Source organism: Numenius arquata, unplaced genomic scaffold, assembly GCF_964106895.1.
Source record: "Numenius arquata unplaced genomic scaffold, bNumArq3.hap1.1 HAP1_SCAFFOLD_463, whole genome shotgun sequence".
NCBI classification, from domain to species: Eukaryota; Metazoa; Chordata; class Aves; order Charadriiformes; family Scolopacidae; genus Numenius; species Numenius arquata.
In genome coordinates this window covers 32,501-51,309 of record NW_027414411.1, presented here as the reverse complement: position 1 = coordinate 51,309, position 18,809 = coordinate 32,501, and positions in this window count along the sequence as shown.

The window sequence follows — 18,809 nt, the reverse complement described above, 5'->3', positions numbered from 1 at the left end:
TTTTTTTTTAATTTCTTTTTATTTTTAGATTTTCTTTATTCCTCCGTCGGCTTACGATTTTTATTAAATTTTTTATTATTATTTTTTCAATTTCTTTTTTTATTTTTAGATTTTGTTTATTCCTCCGTTCGCTTACAATTTTTATTATTTTTTTTCCTTTTTTTTTAATTTTTTTAAAATTTTTTTTTAATTTTAGATTTTGTTTCTTCCTTCCTTTGCTTACAATTTTTATTAATTTTTTCCTTTTTTTTAATTTTTTTTTATTTTTAGATTTTGTTTATTCCTCCGTCGGCTTACAATTTTTATTCATTTTTTTCCGTTTTTTTTTTTTTTTTTAAATTTTTTTTTATTTTTAGATTTTCTTTTTTCCTCCCTTGGCTTACAATTTTTATTCCTTTTTTTCCTTTTTTCTTCCCCCCCCAGCCCCCCCCCCGCCCCCCCCGGCGACTCGCCCCCCGCGGCGAGTCTATTTTCCGCGGCGGGGCTAGACCTGGTGTTCCTTCCCGTTCACCGCGCCCCCCCCGCCCCCCCCCCCCCCCCCCCCCCCCGCCCCCCGCCCCGGCGACTCGCCCCCCCCGCCCCCCTATCGGTGGCGACTCTTATTTTTTTCCTTTTTTTTTTTCTTCCTTTCATTCTTTTTGTACATTTTTGTCTTGTCCTTTTTAATTCTTTTCTTCTATCGCTTTTTTTTTTTCTCGGGGGGGGGGGGGGGGGGGGGGGGGGGGCGGAGGGGTGCCGGTCGTTCCCCCCCGGGGCGGGGGGCGTCTTCTTTCTTTCAAATTTCATTCATTTATTTATTTATTTGCATACGCGTTGTTCCTCCCCGCCCCCCCCCCCCCCCCGTCTTCTTTTTTCATTTTTTTTTTTTTTTTTATAATTTTTTAAAATGTTATTTCACTTATTTATTTAGTTTAATTTTCCCGTTTATGTGTTTATTCGTTCATTCGGGCGGGGGGGGGGGGCGCGCGTGTGTGTGTCCTGTTCCGGCGCCCCCAACCTCCCCTCCCCCCGTTCTGTCTGTCTGGTTTTATTTAGTTAGTTAGTTACTTTTCATTTGCGGGGGGGGCGGGGGTGGGCGGGTGTGCGTTGTTCCTCTCCCCTCTCCCCTCCCCCCCCGTTCTGTTCGGTTTTCTTTATTTATTTAATTAAACGGGGGGCGGGGGGGGGGGGGGGTGGGGGGGGTGGGGGGCTGGGAGCGTGCGCACGCGCGTCTGTGTATCGTTCCTCCCTCGCCCCCCCCCACCCCCCCCCCCCCCCGTTTCTTTCATTCATTCGTTCCTTCCTTCATTCGTTTATTACGTAGGGGGTGGGTGCGCGCGCGCGCGTGTTGTCGTCGTCGTCGTCGTCGTGTTGGTGTCCGTCCCCCCCCTTTTTCTCATTATTTATTCATTTAGTAGGTTTTGGGGGGGGGGGGGGGCGCGGGGGGGTGGGGGGGGTGTGTGTGCGCGCGCGTGTATTATTCCACCAACCCCCCCACCCCACCCCCACCCCCCCCCCCCCGGATTTTATATTCATTTATTCATTCGCTTATTTATTTAAAGGGGGGGGCGCGCATGGGCGCGGCCGCGTATCGTTTCTTCCCCACCCCCCATACGCTCCCCCCACCCCACCCTTACCTGTTTTGTCTCAGAATTTATTTATTTATTCATTTATGTAGTGGGGTGGGGTGGGGGGTGGTGTGCGCGTGCGTATTGCTCTCCACCCCGGGCCGCCCCCCCCCCCCCCCGTGTCTTTTTTTAAATTATTTTCTAAATTTTTAAAATTAATCAATCTATTTATTTATTTATTTATTTATTTATTTATTTATTTATTTATTTCGGGGGGGGGGGGGGGGGGGGTGTGTGTGCGCGCGCATGCCCGTGTATTTCCCCCCCCCCCCCCCGCCTTTGTATTATTTATTTATTTATTAGTTTTCGGGGGGTGGGCTGGGGGTGGGGTCGAGGGTGGCGTGCGCGTATTCCTCCACCCCGCCCCCGTCTTTTTCTTTAGTGTTATGTTTTACTTTTTTTGAAATGTATTTGTTTGTTTATTTCATCGGGGGTGGGGGGCCTGCGCGCGCATGCGTTGTTCCTCCCCGTGCCCCCCGTCTGTGCCCCCCCTCCCCCCCCCCACACACCCCCACACCACACACGCCCCCCCGTCTCTGTTTTTCTCATTATTTCTTTCTTTTATTTTGTACTTCTGGGGGGTAGGGTCGGGGGGAGGTGGGGGGGGGGGTGCGCGCGCGCGCGTCGTTCCTCTCCGTCTCGCCGCGGCCTCGGCGCGTCGCCATCCTCCCCTCCCCGAGGAAGGCCCTCCGCCCCGAGCCCCCCGCCGCCCCGAGAGTCCCGCGGACAGACAGGCGGGCGCACGCCCCGCCCGCGCCCAGCCGCTGGCTGGCTCGCGTTCCTGCCTTCCTTCCTTTAATTCTTACGGGCACCGTCCGTTAGAACTCATTTGTTCCCGGGTCCGTTTCTTCCGTCCTTTCTTCGGTCGAGCGCCGCCTCTTCGTTGCCTTTCTGGCCCCGTCTGGTTCCTCGGGCGTCCCCCGGCCCCAGCCCGAGGGAGGGCGGCGGGCGACTTGAGGCGGCCCGGCGCCCCGGCTGCCTCTCCCCGGGGGGGGGGCTTCTTCTCCATCCGCCGGCCTGTGGGGCAGGATGTGGGGCAGAGGGAGGGGGTCCTCATCCCGTTAGGGGGGACTTGGGGCAGAGAAGGGGGCTGTGGGGCAGCATGTGGGGCAGAGGGAGGGGGGTGTGGTGCTGTTGGGGGGCAGGATGCGGGGCAGAGGGAGGGGGTTCTGGTGCTGTTGGGGGGCATGTGGGGCAGAGAAGGGGCCTGTGGGGCAGGATGTGGGGCAGAGGGAGGGGGTTCTCATCCCGTTATGGGGGACTTGGGGCAGAGAAGGGGGCTGTGGGGCAGCATGTGGGGCAGAGGGAGGGGGGTGTGGTGCTGTTGGGGGGGATGTGGGGCAGAGAAGGGGCCCGTGGGGCAGGATGTGGGGCAGAGGGAGGGGGTTCTGATCCCGTTACGGGGGGTGTGGGGCAGAGAAGGGGCCTGTGGGGCAGGATGTGGGGCAGAGGGAGGGGGTTCTGATCCCGTTACGGGGGATGTGGGGCAGAGAAGAGGCCTGTGGGGCAGGATGCGGGGCAGAGGGAGGGGGTTCTCATCCCGTTACGGGGGATGTGGGGCAGAGAAGGGGGCTGTGGGGCAGGATGTGGGGCAGAGGGAGGGGGTTCTCATCCCGTTACGGGGGGTGTGGGGCAGAGAAGGGGCCTGTGGGGCAGGATGTGGGGCAGAGGGAGGGGGTCCTCATCCCGTTATGGGGGACTTGGGGCAGAGAAGGGGGCTGTGGGGCAGCATGTGGGGCAGAGGGAGGGGGGTGTGGTGCTGTTGGGGGGGATGTGGGGCAGAGAAGGGGCCCGTGGGGCAGGATGTGGGGCAGAGGGAGGGGGTTCTGATCCCGTTACGGGGGCATGTGGGGCAGAGAAGGGGCCTGTGGGGCAGGATGTGGGGCAGAGGGAGGGGGTTCTGATCCCGTTACGGGGGGTGTGGGGCAGAGAAGGGGCCTGTGGGGCAGGATGTGGGGCAGAGGGAAGGGGTTCTGATCCCGTTACGGGGGATGTGGGGCAGAGAAGGGGCCTGTGGGGCAGGATGCGGGGCAGAGGGAGGGGGTTCTGGTGCCGTTGGGGGGGATGTGGGGCAGAGAAGAGGCCTGTGGGGCAGGATGCGGGGCAGAGGGAGGGGGTTCTGGTGCTGTTGGGGGGCATGTGGGGCAGAGAAGGGGCCTGTGGGGCAGGATGTGGGGCAGAGGGAGGGGGTTCTGATCCCGTTACGGGGGCATGTGGGGCAGAGAAGGGGCCTGTGGGGCAGCATGTGGGGCAGAGGGAGGGCGTTCTGATCCCGTTACGGGGGCATGTGGGGCAGAGAAGGGGCCTGTGGGGCAGGATGTGGGGCAGAGGGAGGGGGTTCTGATCCCGTTACGGGGGCATGTGGGGCAGAGAAGGGGCCTGTGGGGCAGGATGTGGGGCAGAGGGAGGGCGTTCTGATCCCGTTACGGGGGCATGTGGGGCAGAGAAGGGGCCTGTGGGGCAGGATGTGGGGCAGAGGGAGGGCGTTCTGATCCCGTTACGGGGGATGTGGGGCAGAGAAGGGGCCTGTGGGGCAGGATGCGGGGCAGAGGGAGGGGGTTCTGGTGCTGTTGGGGGGCAGGATGCGGGGCAGAGGGAGGGGGTTCTGGTGCTGTTGGGGGGCATGTGGGGCAGAGAAGGGGCCTGTGGGGCAGGATGTGGGGCAGGGGGAGGGGGTTCTCATCCCGTTATGGGGGACTTGGGGCAGAGAAGGGGGCTGTGGGGCAGGATGTGGGGCAGAGGGAGGGGGGTGTGGTGCTGTTGGGGGGGATGTGGGGCAGAGAAGGGGCCTGTGGGGCAGGATGTGGGGCAGGGGGAGGGGGTTCTCATCCCGTTATGGGGGACTTGGGGCAGAGAAGGGGGCTGTGGGGCAGGATGTGGGGCAGAGGGAGGGGGGTGTGGTGCTGTTGGGGGGGATGTGGGGCAGAGAAGGGGCCTGTGGGGCAGGATGTGGGGCAGAGGGAGGGGGTTCTCATCCCGTTACGGGGGATGTGGGGCAGAGAAGGGGCCTGTGGGGCAGGATGCGGGGCAGAGGGAGGGGGTTCTGATCCCGTTACGGGGGAATGTGGGGCAGAGAAGGGGCCTGTGGGGCAGGATGTGGGGCAGAGGGAGGGGGGTGTGGTGCTGTTGGGGGGGATGTGGGGCAGAGAAGGGGCCTGTGGGGCAGGATGTGGGGCAGAGGGAGGGGGTTCTCATCCCGTTACGGGGGATGTGGGGCAGAGAAGGGGGCTGTGGGGCAGGATGCGGGGCAGAGGGAGGGGGTTCTGATCCCGTTACGGGGGAATGTGGGGCAGAGAAGGGGCCTGTGGGGCAGGATGTGGGGCAGAGGGAGGTGGTTCTGATCCCGTTACGGGGGAATGTGGGGCAGAGAAGGGGCCCGTGGGGCAGGATGTGGGGCAGAGGGAGGGGGTTCTGATCCCGTTACGGGGGCATGTGGGGCAGAGAAGGGGCCTGTGGGGCAGGATGTGGGGCAGAGGGAGGGGGGTGTGGTGCCGTTGGGGGGGATGTGGGGCAGAGAAGGGGCCTGTGGGGCAGGATGTGGGGCAGAGGGAGGGGGTTCTGATCCCGTTACGGGGGCATGTGGGGCAGAGAAGGGGCCTGTGGGGCAGGATGTGGGGCAGAGGGAGGGGGTTCTGATCCCGTTACGGGGGGTGTGGGGCAGAGAAGGGGCCTGTGGGGCAGGATGTGGGGCAGAGGGAGGGGGTTCTCATCCCGTTATGGGGGACTTGGGGCAGAGAAGGGGGCTGTGGGGCAGCATGTGGGGCAGAGGGAGGGGGGTGTGGTGCTGTTGGGGGGGATGTGGGGCAGAGAAGGGGCCCGTGGGGCAGGATGTGGGGCAGAGGGAGGGGGTTCTGATCCCGTTACGGGGGGTGTGGGGCAGAGAAGGGGCCTGTGGGGCAGGATGTGGGGCAGAGGGAGGGGGTTCTGATCCCGTTACGGGGGATGTGGGGCAGAGAAGAGGCCTGTGGGGCAGGATGCGGGGCAGAGGGAGGGGGTTCTCATCCCGTTACGGGGGATGTGGGGCAGAGAAGGGGGCTGTGGGGCAGGATGTGGGGCAGAGGGAGGGGGTTCTCATCCCGTTACGGGGGGTGTGGGGCAGAGAAGGGGCCTGTGGGGCAGGATGTGGGGCAGAGGGAGGGGGTCCTCATCCCGTTATGGGGGATGTGGGGCAGAGAAGGGGCCTGTGGGGCAGGACGTGGGGTGGGACGTGGGCCTTCCCGCAAGAGCCGGCGCGAGCGGGCCGGGGGGGTGGCGCGGCCCTCTCGCCTTCCCCCCGCCTCGGTCCTGACCCCTACCTGACCCACCTCTCCCGGGCGCGGCGGCGGCACGTCGGCGGGCTACCTCGACGCGGGGGGGCCCGGCCTCGGGCGAAGCCGCTGCTTTCTGCGGGGGGCGGAAAGGCGCTCTCCTGCTTCTCCTCGAGACCCGGACGCTGGAGGGGAGAGAGGAAGGGAGGGACGTCAGGGCAGATACCGTCGTAGGGGAGTCACGGCGACCTAGGCGCCGTCACGGACTACGGCTGGCTTCGGGCCGCCGAGCCTCCTCCCCCCACCCCCCCACGAGAAGGCCGCCGCTCGGCCCGACAAAACGCGCCGCCGCCGCCGCCGCCGCCGCCGCCCCCGGCGAGTTGTATCGGCAAGCTGCGGGAAGGGCTGTTCGTTTCCTCGCGTCGCTAGAAACGTCAGCCTTTCCTTTGGCAGGAGCCATCTCGCTGCCCTCTGACCTATAGACACCCGCACCGGGAGGCGAGAGAACAAGCCCGCCTCGGCAGACGAGTACCCGGCTCTACCGGGTCACAGGAGGCCTCTCGACCGCCCGCGCTCTCACCCGGACCGCTCTTCGGAACAGCAACGGCAGCAGCCACCCGAAAGACTCAAAGCGCCTCGTCGAGTTCACCCCTTCGTCGAGGGACCGCCAAAATATTTCCCGTGGCCGACGCGGGGACGTGCAAACCGACGCGGCCTTGCCCGGGGCTTTGCGCAAACCTTCAGGCGGTCGGGCCGCGGGGATCGGACCGGACGAGAGGCGAGGCATTCGGCGAGAGCGGCCCGGCAGCCCTAGCTGCGCGTCCGCCGCCCACGGAAGGGAAGAAGTGCGACCCTTCTCGCGGCCGCGCCAGCCGGAAAAGCGGAAAAGCACGGTGCCGTTTACACGCCCTACGCGGCAAGGAGCCGGGTCCCCGCAACGCCTTACTTACCGTCCCGCCCGCGTCCAGGAGAACCGCTTCGGCTCCGCAACGCCGCTAAAGGGGAGCCGACGCCGGGAAAGGGAGAGAGAGCCCGGCAGCCTCGCGGGCGCGCGCCCCATCGTTAGAGCGGCCCAGACCTTCGTCGTCCCCGCTGACGGACGCTTTCGAGCCTCCGACCGGCGCGACGAAGAACGGGAAGCGGAAAGTTTCGGCTGAAAGCAAAAGCCCGGCTAGGAAGCAAACGCCGCCTTACCTGAGGAGAGCTCCCTCTCCGCCCCTTGAAACGGGCGGGGACGGGCACGCCAGCCGAGTCCCGAGAGGCGAGCCGGCGGCGGGTGGGTGCGGGCGCAGGTGCCAGGCGAAGGTCGTCGGGGTCCTCGAGGCGCCCTCGGGACCCTAACACGCAGGAGACAGACAAACGCTCTCCAGCCGCCCAAAGGGGCGGAATCGCTCCCGGCGAGAGCCCGGTGAAAAACGAGAGCCCGGGCTGCTCCGGGGGACGCGCGAGAGACGCCTCTGCAGGCAGAGCAGGCGCTTGCGCTCTCCCGGGATACGTTCCCGACTCCCGCACCACCCAGACCTACCCTCTCGTGAGCCGGAGGAACTCGGGAGCCACGCGGCGGCTCGGAGAAATCCCTTCGCTTATCGCTACGGCGGGAGATCGGCAGCTCCCTGTGGGGAAGAGCGCGAGCGTGTTTTTTAAATACGGGGCGGGCCGGCCGGCCTTCTCTTTAGCTTCCCCGCTAGGCGGACGGCCCGAAGGCAGCGGCGGGGGGGGGCGCGTGTGTGACGACGGCAGAAGGCAGCGAGGGAAGAGCTCCTTACCGGAGCGAGCTCACCGTAACCCCGGCTTCTGAGACCGACTTAGAGGAACCCTCGCGAAGAAAGGCGCAGACGGAGCCGATGCCGTGAGGCGGCGAGACGAGCCTCCTTCGGGTTCTCCGGCCCACGACGCTGTGGCGCTGCCGGGACAGACTGTTGGAGAAGCGCTTTTCCCCCTTCCCCCCCCCCCGCCCGCTGGAAAAGTTTGAGGAACTGGAACGTACCGAAGAGAAGCCAGCCGTGAGAATCTCCAAGCCGGACGCTAGCTTACGCTGCTCCACAGAACTGCCCTCGGCGCGGAGGGGCCGCCTGCACCTGGGGCTGGGGGCATGAGGAAGAAGAGAGCTCAGGGCTATTCCTCCCGACAGCGGCTCTCGGGCGGAGAAGGCTGCGGTCGCTCTCCCGACGGCCTCCGGCACCAAGCACTGGACACACCCACCCACCCACCACCACCACCACACACCACCCCCCCCCAACCGGAGCACGGAGGACCGGGGGAGGCTTCCCTTCAGGGCACGCTCTAACGGCCGGGATCGTGGGGGTCTTACGCGCGCCGAGCCCTCCGGGGGAGACGGCGGGGCTCTCGACGGCGCCCTGCCGGCGAAGGGAGCGGTTCCCCCCCTTGGCCTCGGGCCGCCGGGGCCTTACCTTACCGTCCTCTCGGCAGTTCTCACCCTTCCCGCCGACGGCGGACGTTTCTCAGGAGGGCGGCCCGGCTCTCCGGCAGCCCCTGCCCGGGCACACGGCCCTGGCGGCGGCGGCGGCTGCTGCTGCTGCTGCTTTCCCAGGGACGGGGTTTCGACCGGCAGAAGAGCCGAGCGGCCGCGCCCGCAGGCGGGCACGGGTGGCAGCCGGACATCGGCGCGGCCGACCCGGCGGGCTGTAACAGAGAAGGCGACGTTAGCGAGAGCGTTACGGGGCCTTTTCGCTTCGCGCAAGCGCGCTCTCATCCCCCGGCAGGCCCCCGGAACCGAACCCCTCGCCTGCCGCCGCACGCGCTCGGGCACGCACCTGCGCGCACGCGGCCACCGCCCACCGCGTGCCCACGGACGCGGGCCTGCCCCGGCAGGCCCCCCAGCCCGAACCCCCCCGTCTGCCGCCGCACCCCCCAACAGCCCCCCCCCTCCACGAACTCCTCGCGCGCGGCAGAGGCAGGTACGCGCGCACGCAAAGCAAAGAGCGGAAATCCCCCCCCGCCGACCCCCCTCGCCCCCCCCACCAGCCCGAACCCCCCCCCGTCTGCCGCCGCACCCCCCAACAGCCCCCCCCTCCCCGAACTCCTCGCGCGCGGCAGAGGCAGACGCGCGCGCGCGCAGAGAGCGAAACTCGCCCCCCCACCGGCCCCCCTCTTGCCCTCAAGCCGCCCCCCCACCCCCACCCCCGTCCACCGCCCGCTTCACGGCGAATCCGGCCACCCGCTCCTCCTCCCGCCCGCAGGTTTCGCCGCTCCCGGGGAAAGACGACGGGAGACTTTAGGACCCAGCGGAGCCCCCGCCGGCTCCGCGCCCCGGCGGGAGAAGGGAATCCCGGCGGCAGAGGCAGAAACGCGCGCACGCAGAGAGAAACACGCTCCCGCCGACCCCCTCCCCACCCCCCCCCACCCAGCCCGAACCCCCCCGTCTGCCGCCGCACCCCCCAACAGCCCCCCCCTCCCCGAACTCCTCGCGCGCGGCAGAGGCAGACGCGCGCGCGCGCAGAGAGCGAAACTCGCCCCCCCACCGGCCCCCCTCTTGCCCTCAAGCCGCCCCCCCACCCCCGTCCACCGCCCGCTTCACGGCGAATCCGGCCACCCGCTCCTCCTCCCGCCCGCAGGTTTCGCCGCTCCCGGGGAAAGACGACGGGAGACTTTAGGACCCAGCGGAGCCCCCGCCGGCTCCGCGCCCCGGCGGGAGAGGGGAATCCCGGCGGCGCGACCGGTCTCTGACCCCGGCTGCCGAGTCTCTACCCCGCCCTGCCCGTGCCCCGGCTCCCGCCCTGCTTTCTCGGGCGGCGGGGACGGCCGGTCGCTCCTTCAGCCCGCCCGCCCGCCCCTGCCGCGGGTTGCCAACCGACAGAAGGAAGGAAGGAAAAGAACCGCAACCGAGCCAAGCGGGAATTTTCTCCGAAAAGAGAGACCGCGCCCCGCACGCCCTCTCCCCTGCCTACCTCTGCGCCGGGCTCCCCGCCTGCTCGCCGAGCGCTCTCGCCTGCTGCCGCAGCGGCATCCCCTCCTTTCCCTTCCCTGCCTTTGGCGCCAATGAGCCCGCGACCGTTAGCGCGGCGGGAACCCCCGCCTTTCAACCGCGGGCGGGGGGTGGGGGGGACACGCGCGCATGCGCAGGGCGCGCAGCTGCGGGCCCACCCCCCGCTCCCCCGCCCCGCTGCTCCGCGGAGGGGGGGAAGGGGAGAAGGGGGAAAATGACGGCGAGGGGGAAAATCTCCCCCATCCCGCCGCGCGTACACCCACAACCCCCTCCCCCCCCGCAAAGACCTCACACAGCCCCCCTCTCCCCCCCGCCCGCAGCCCCCCGAGCCAAAACCGAGCGGAACGGAAAAGCCCACCGCGAGAGGCGAAAGCCGGCGAGCGCCCGGCGGCGCCGGCACCCGCCGCCGGATCGGGGCCGCCGGTCCCCGAGTCCGCCGGCGGCCGGCGAGCTCGCGTCGCGGCGGGGCGCCGGGCGGCTCGCGGCGGGGGCCGCCGGCTCTCGCCGACCCCGGCGGCCGGGGAGGCAAAGCGGCGGGGGAAAAGCACCCGCCCCGGCACCCCCGCCCCACCGCGCGCGCCCACACGCGCAGCCCCCCCAACGCCCTCAGCCCCCCCACGCCCCCCCTCGCAGCCCCCCGAGCCAAAACCGAGCGGAACGGAAAAGCCCACCGCGAGAGGCGAAAGCCGGCGAGCGCCCGGCGGCGCCGGCACCCGCCGCCGGATCGGGGCCGCCGGTCCCCGAGTCCGCCGGCGGCCGGCGAGCTCGCGTCGCGGCGGGGCGCCGGGCGGCTCGCGGCGGGGGCCGCCGGCTCTCGCCGACCCCGGCGGCCGGGGAGGCAAAGCGGCGGGGGAAAAGCACCCGCCCCGGCACCCCCGCCCCACCGCGCGCGCCCACACGCGCAGCCCCCCCAACGCCCTCAGCCCCCCCACGCCCCCCCTCGCAGCCCCCCGAGCCAAAACCGAGCGGAACGGAAAAGCCCACCGCGAGAGGCGAAAGCCGGCGAGCGCCCGGCGGCGCCGGCACCCGCCGCCGGATCGGGGCCGCCGGTCCCCGAGTCCGCCGGCGGCCGGCGAGCTCGCGTCGCGGCGGGGCGCCGGGCGGCTCGCGGCGGGGGCCGCCGGCTCTCGCCGACCCCGGCGGCCGGGGAGGCAAAGCGGCGGGGGAAAAGCACCCGCCCCGGCACCCCCGCCCCACCGCGCGCGCCCACACGCGCAGCCCCCCCAACGCCCTCAGCCCCCCCACGCCCCCCCTCGCAGCCCCCCGAGCCAAAACCGAGCGGAACGGAAAAGCCCACCGCGAGAGGCGAAAGCCGGCGAGCGCCCGGCGGCGCCGGCACCCGCCGCCGGATCGGGGCCGCCGGTCCCCGAGTCCGCCGGCGGCCGGCGAGCTCGCGTCGCGGCGGGGCGCCGGGCGGCTCGCGGCGGGGGCCGCCGGCTCTCGCCGACCCCGGCGGCCGGGGAGGCAAAGCGGCGGGGGAAAAGCACCCGCCCCGGCACCCCCGCCCCACCGCGCGCGCCCACACGCGCAGCCCCCCCAACGCCCTCAGCCCCCCCACGCCCCCCCTCGCAGCCCCCCGAGCCAAAACCGAGCGGAACGGAAAAGCCCACCGCGAGAGGCGAAAGCCGGCGAGCGCCCGGCGGCGCCGGCACCCGCCGCCGGATCGGGGCCGCCGGTCCCCGAGTCCGCCGGCGGCCGGCGAGCTCGCGTCGCGGCGGGGCGCCGGGCGGCTCGCGGCGGGGGCCGCCGGCTCTCGCCGACCCCGGCGGCCGGGGAGGCAAAGCGGCGGGGGAAAAGCACCCGCCCCGGCACCCCCGCCCCACCGCGCGCGCCCACACGCGCAGCCCCCCCAACGCCCTCAGCCCCCCCACGCCCCCCCTCGCAGCCCCCCGAGCCAAAACCGAGCGGAACGGAAAAGCCCACCGCGAGAGGCGAAAGCCGGCGAGCGCCCGGCGGCGCCGGCACCCGCCGCCGGATCGGGGCCGCCGGTCCCCGAGTCCGCCGGCGGCCGGCGAGCTCGCGTCGCGGCGGGGCGCCGGGCGGCTCGCGGCGGGGGCCGCCGGCTCTCGCCGACCCCGGCGGCCGGGGAGGCAAAGCGGCGGGGGAAAAGCACCCGCCCCGGCACCCCCGCCCCACCGCGCGCGCCCACACGCGCAGCCCTCCCAACGCCCTCAGCCCCCCCACGCCCCCCTCGCAGCCCCCCGAGCCAAAACCGAGCGGAACGGAAAAGCCCACCGCGAGAGGCGAAAGCCGGCGAGCGCCCGGCGGCGCCGGCACCCGCCGCCGGATCGGGGCCGCCGGTCGCCGAGTCCGCCGGCGGCCGGCGAGCTCGCGTCGCGGCGGGGCGCCGGGCGGCTCGCGGCGGGGGCCGCCGGCTCTCGCCGATCCCGGCGGCCGGGGAGCGAAATAGGCGTCCAGAGTCTGCTCAGGCAGACTTGCCGCCAGCAGCGGCGTCGGGGAAAATAAACAGATTATTATTTAACAACTGGTAATTCATCATCATAAGGAGCAATAAACCGACCGTAACAGTAATAGTAATAAGAGCAACAATAACGACTATTAAAAAAAAAAAAAATCACAACTGTTCCGCGCCCCTCCTCTTCCCCCCTCTCCCCGCCGCTCCGGGAGATCCGGGTGAGGGTTGCCCCTGTATTAGAGACGCCCGAATCTTGAAATAGGCGAAGGGGGGAGAAAATTAAAGAGCCAAAAAAAAAAAAAATCGAACATCCCCCCCCCCCAGCTCGGTCTGCTGTATCCCCATCAGGGCGTACCCAGTACCGGAAACGCTTGACTCTTTAAATCGGGGGACGAGGGCGAGAACGATAGTTAAGGAAAAAAAAAACCCACACGGTATAAATAATCCCCCCCCCACCCGCCCCCCCCGTAATCCTTCCACCCTGGGAGAACCGGGATACGGCAGCCGCGCCGTCCCGGTCCGGGTGGGTCTACCCGCCTCGGCAGCCGGCTGCCAGGTCTACTCACCTCCGGGACCGGTCCGGGCGTCCAGGTCTACCCGCCTCGGCAGCCGGCTGCCAGGTCTACCCACCTCCGGGACCGGTCCGGGCTGCCAGGTCTACCCGCCTCCGGGACCGGTCCGGGCTGCCAGGTCTACCCGCCTCGGCAGCCGGCTGCCAGGTCTACCCACCTCCGGGACCGGTCCGGGCGTCCAGGTCTACCCGCCTCCGGTCCGGGCTGCCAGGTCTACCCGCCTCCGGGACCGGTCCGGGGTGCCAGGTCTACCCGCCTCCGGGACCGGTCCGGGCTGCCAGGTCTACCCGCCTCGGCAGCCGGCTGCCAGGTCTACCCGCCTCCGGGACCGGTCGGCCAGGTCTACCCTGCTCCGGTCCGGGCGTCCAGGTCTACCCGCCTCCGGTCCGGGCTGCCAGGTCTACCCACCTCCGGGACCGGTCGGCCAGGTCTACCCGCCTCCGGTCCGGGCGTCCAGGTCTACCCGCCTCCGGTCCGGGGTGCCAGGTCTACCCGCCTCGGCAGCCGGCTGCCAGGTCTACCCGCCTCCGGGACCGGTCCGGGCTGCCAAGTCTACCCGCCTCCGGTCCGGGCTGCCAGGTCTACCCGCCTCGGCAGCCGGCTGCCAGGTCTACCCGCCTCCGGTCCGGACTGCCAGGTCTACCCGCCTCGGCAGCCGGCTGCCAGGTCTACCCGCCTCCGGGACCGGTCGGCCAGGTCTACCCTGCTCCGGTCCGGGCTGCCAGGTCTACCCGCCTCCGGTCGGGGATGCCAGGTCTACCCGCCTCCGGTCGGGGCTGCCAGGTCTACCCGCCTCCGGGACCGGTCCGGGCTGCCAGGTCTACCCGCCTCGGCAGCCGGCTGCCAGGTCTACCCACCTCCGGGACCGGTCCGGGCGTCCAGGTCTACCCGCCTCCGGTCCGGGCTGCCAGGTCTACCCGCCTCCGGGACCGGCAGGGCTGTCCGCTTGACCCGCCTCGGCAGCCGGTCGCCAGGTCTACCTCGCTCCGGCGGCACTTGGGCGTCCAGGTCTACCCGCCTCCGGTCCGGGCGTCCAGGTCTACCCGCCTCCGGGACCGGCAGGGCTGTCCGCTTGACCCGCCTCGGCAGCCGGTCGCCAGGTCTACCTCGCTCCGGCGGCACTTGGGCGCGCTGGTCTACCCGCCTCCGGTCCGGGCGTCCAGGTCTACCCGCCTCCGGGACCGGCAGGGCTGTCCGCTTGACCCGCCTCGGCAGCCGGTCGCCAGGTCTACCTCGCTCCGGCGGCACTTGGGCGCGCTGGTCTACCCTCCTCCGGTCCGGGCGTCCAGGTCTACCCGCCTCCGGGACCGGCAGGGCTGTCCGCTTGACCCGCCTCGGCAGCCGGTCGCCAGGTCTACCTCGCTCCGGCGGCACTTGGGCGTCCAGGTCTACCCGCCTCCGGTCCGGGCGTCCAGGTCTACCCGCCTCCGGGACCGGCAGGGCTGTCCGCTTGACCCGCCTCGGCAGCCGGTCGCCAGGTCTACCTCGCTCCGGCGGCACTTGGGCGTCCAGGTCTACCCGCCTCCGGTCCGGGCGTCCAGGTCTACCCGCCTCCGGGACCGGCAGGGCTGTCCGCTTGACCCGCCTCGGCAGCCGGTCGCCAGGTCTACCTCGCTCCGGCGGGACTTGGGCGCGCTGGTCTACCCGCCTCCGGTCCGGGCGTCCAGGTCTACCCGCCTCCGGGACCGGCAGGGCTGTCCGCTTGACCCGCCTCGGCAGCCGGTCGCCAGGTCTACCTCGCTCCGGCGGCACTTGGGCGCGCTGGTCTACCCGCCTCCGGTCCGGGCGTCCAGGTCTACCCGCCTCCGGGACCGGCAGGGCTGTCCGCTTGACCCGCCTCGGCAGCCGGTCGCCAGGTCTACCTCGCTCCGGCGGGACTTAGGCGCTGTTCCGGGGTGGCGGGTAGACCTTTTGTCCCCAGCGCTACTTCCAGCAGCCGAAGGGGTCGCTGTTTTACGCTGCCTCCAGTTACGTCATCGTAAAAGTCGGCGTGGTTGGCGCTCCTCCCCGGTGGGCAGAGCCTACGTTCTTGCCGCTGTCCGGGAGCGATGAACCGTATCTCCATATTAGGGGAACGGCATAGCAGCTAGGCTCCGGAGGGGAGCTAGCGAGGCGGAGGTGGCGCCCGCGGGTCTCCCGGCGAAGTGGAGCGCTGGATCCCGCGGGGGAGGGAAGGACAAAGACCGGCAGTTGGCAGTGGCCGGCACTCGAACGCGTACGGCCGGGGAAGACGGGGCACCTTCCCCGGTCCCGGAGGGGGACCCGATGAGGACAGGGAATCCTGGCGGCATGTGCCGCAGGATTCGGCCGGGGAGTGGAGAGCCTGCCGCGGCTTTCCTCGGCTCCGGAGGGCCCCCGATGATGGGCTGGGTGAGGAGAGCGGCGCCTCACCCTTTTTCTCCGGCCCTAAGCTGGAGCCCGCCGCGGCGCGGGGGAGAGCGCGGGTGGCCGGTGCCGGTGGCCGGCCAGCCCGGGGGGGGCGGCGGGCGGAGGGTTCCCGAGCCGGCGTCGGCTCGTTCCTCCGTCCCGGAGCAGGGGTGCCGCCGAGGAGGAGAGAGGGTTGCCGGCGGGCGAGGCGGCGTCGCCTCGTCCTTTTTCCCTCCGGCCCTAAGCCGGAGCCCGCCGCGGCGCGGGGGAGAGCGCGGGTGGCCGGTGCCGGTGGCCGGCCAGCCCGGGGGGGGCGGCGGGCGGAGGGTTCCCGAGCCGGCGTCGGCTCGTTCCTCCGTCCCGGAGCAGGGGTGCCGCCGAGGAGGAGAGAGGGTTGCCGGCGGGCGAGGCGGCGTCGCCTCGTCCTTTTTCCCTCCGGCCCTAAGCCGGAGCCCGCCGCGGCGCGGGGGAGAGCGCGGGTGGCCGGTGCCGGTGGCCGGCCGGCCCGGGGGGGGCGGCGGGCGGAGGGTTCCCGAGCCGGCGTCGGCTCGTTCCTCCGTCCCGGAGCAGGGGTGCCGCCGAGGAGGAGAGAGGGTTGCCGGCGGGCGAGGCGGCGTCGCCTCGTCCTTTTTCCCTCCGGCCCTAAGCCGGAGCCCGCCGCGGCGCGGGGGAGAGCGCGGGTGGCCGGTGCCGGTGGCCGGCCAGCCCGGGGGGGGCGGCGGGCGGAGGGTTCCCGAGCCGGCGTCGGCTCGTTCCTCCGTCCCGGAGCAGGGGTGCCGCCGAGGAGGAGAGAGGGTTGCCGGCGGGCGAGGCGGCGTCGCCTCGTCCTTTTTCCCTCCGGCCCTAAGCCGGAGCCCGCCGCGGCGCGGGGGAGAGCGCGGGTGGCCGGTGCCGGTGGCCGGCCAGCCCGGGGGGGGCGGCGGGCGGAGGGTTCCCGAGCCGGCGTCGGCTCGTTCCTCCGTCCCGGAGCAGGGGTGCCGCCGAGGAGGAGAGAGGGTTGCCGGCGGGCGAGGCGGCGTCGCCTCGTCCTTTTTCCCTCCGGCCCTAAGCCGGAGCCCGCCGCGGCGCGGGGGAGAGCGCGGGTGGCCGGTGCCGGTGGCCGGCCAGCCCGGGGGGGGCGGCGGGCGGAGGGTTCCCGAGCCGGCGTCGGCTCGTTCCTCCGTCCCGGAGCAGGGGTGCCGCCGAGGAGGAGAGAGGGTTGCCGGCGGGCGAGGCGGCGTCGCCTCGTCCTTTTTCCCTCCGGCCCTAAGCCGGAGCCCGCCGCGGCGCGGGGGAGAGCGCGGGTGGCCGGTGCCGGTGGCCGGCCGGCCCGGGGGGGGCGGCGGGCGGAGGGTTCCCGAGCCGGCGTCGGCTCGTTCCTCCGTCCCGGAGCAGGGGTGCCGCCGAGGAGGAGAGAGGGTTGCCGGCGGGCGAGGCGGCGTCGCCTCGTCCTTTTTCCCTCCGGCCCTAAGCCGGAGCCCGCCGCGGCGCGGGGGAGAGCGCGGGTGGCCGGTGCCGGTGGCCGGCCAGCCCGGGGGGGGCGGCGGGCGGAGGGTTCCCGAGCCGGCGTCGGCTCGTTCCTCCGTCCCGGAGCAGGGGTGCCGCCGAGGAAGGAGAGAGGGTTGCCGGCGGGCGAGGCGGCGTCGCCTCGTCCTTTTTCCCTCCGGCCCTAAGCCGGAGCCCGCCGCGGCGCGGGGGAGAGCGCGGGTGGCCGGTGCCGGTGGCCGGCCAGCCCGGGGGGGGCGGCGGGCGGAGGGTTCCCGAGCCGGCGTCGGCTCGTTCCTCCGTCCCGGAGCAGGGGTGCCGCCGAGGAAGGAGAGAGGGTTGCCGGCGGGCGAGGCGGCGTCGCCTCGTCCTTTTTCCCTCCGGCCCTAAGCCGGAGCCCGCCGCGGCGCGGGGGAGAGCGCGGGTGGCCGGTGCCGGTGGCCGGCCAGCCCGGGGGGGGCGGCGGGCGGAGGGTTCCCGAGCCGGCGTCGGCTCGTTCCTCCGTCCCGGAGCAGGGGTGCCGCCGAGGAAGGAGAGAGGGTTGCCGGCGGGCGAGGCGGCGTCGCCTCGTCCTTTTTCCCTCCGGCCCTAAGCCGGAGCCCGCCGCGGCGCGGGGGAGAGCGCGGGTGGCCGGTGCCGGTGGCCGGCCAGCCCGGGGGGGGCGGCGGGCGGAGGGTTCCCGAGCCGGCGTCGGCTCGTTCCTCCGTCCCGGAGCAGGGGTGCCGCCGAGGAGGAGAGAGGGTTGCCGGCGGGCGAGGCGGCGTCGCCTCGTCCTTTTTCCCTCCGGCCCTAAGCCGGAGCCCGCCGCGGCGGGAGGGCAGAGAGCGGAGGGTTCCCGAGCCGGCGGCGGTTCGTTCTTCCGTTCCCCGAGGTGCCGGTGAGGAGGGTGTCGGCGGGCGAGGCGGCGTCGCCTCGCCCTTTCCTCCGGCACGGGCCGTACGTGGGGGGGCCCGTGGAGTCTGGCCCGCCCTGGCTTCCCTCGTTCCCGGAGGGCTCGGAGCGAGGGTCCGCAGGGCTCTCGCAGCTTTTTTTCGGTGTCCGAGTTTTGCTTTTACCGGTTTTTTTTCCGTTTCCGCTGTTTTTTTCTCTGTACCCTTTGCTCTCCTTCCCCGAGGTAAGCGACTGCCCGCGGGGAGGGGCAAGACCGGCGGCCGGCGGCGGTCGTCCGGCACTCTGGAACGCTGAAAGGCGACCGGGGGAGTCAAGCCTGCCGCGGCTTCGCCCCGGTCGGTCCTGTCGCTGTCGCTGAAGGGAATCGTGCGGAGCCGGGGGGGTGGCGGCACCCCCCGCTCGTTTCACTGATCCAGACCCGCAGGCAGCGCCCGCTGAGGCGTTCACCCCGGGCGCGTCGGAGAGGCTCCGCGGCGGGCCGGTTCTGCCGGTGTTCAGGCCGTCGGAGCACCTCTCGCGGACGTTGCCTTCTCGCTCGCACGCAGGGCCCCGCGTCTTGCCGTCCGCCCCCCGGGCGGCGGCGGTCGCGCGTGGCCGTCGGCTGGCTCGAGACCGTGGCCGCGCGGCCTCGGCTTCCTTCGCTCTCCTCTCCCCCTTTCCCCCGTCACCGATCGATGAGGCCTTTCGGGTCGCGTCGGAGAGGGCCCTCGGCGGGCCGGCTCTTCCGTGCTCTCCGTAATAGGGAGCCACGGGGGTGTCCGGTGTTCAGGCAGGGTGGTCTCCTTTCCAATTCGCTTCCCGTCGCGTACGAGGCGTAGTCCTTTCTCCCGCGAGCGAGCGAGCGAAGGGGGGGCCGCGGCGGCGGTGATGTCGGCGGCGGGGCGCGCGCCTCGCCCGGCCGCCCCGCGTCGTCCCCCCCCCGCGCCCCGCCGGTCGGGTTTCCCCGGGCTACGGCCGACCCCAGCTTTGTGACAGCCGCGCGGTGCCGCGAGTTCTCAGGTGTCCTAAAACGCGCCAGGCGCCGGCGCGCCGGCCCGGGTGCCCCGCGGGTGCCGGCCGCGAGCAGCGCTCGGGCGGCGGGGGCGGCCGAGCCAAGCGAGGATCGTAGGGCGAGAGAGGCGTGCCGCGGGCGGCCGGGGAGGCGTCTCCCCGCCGTCGCTGCCGCCGCCGTGGCGCTTGGCTCCTCGCGCGCCGCCCCGCCGCTCGCTGCGGAGCGAGCCGCCCCGGCGAAGGGGCCTCGCGGTCCGGGTCGCGCCCGCCTCGGCGGGTCGCCGTCTCCTCTAGCACGTCCGTCACGTC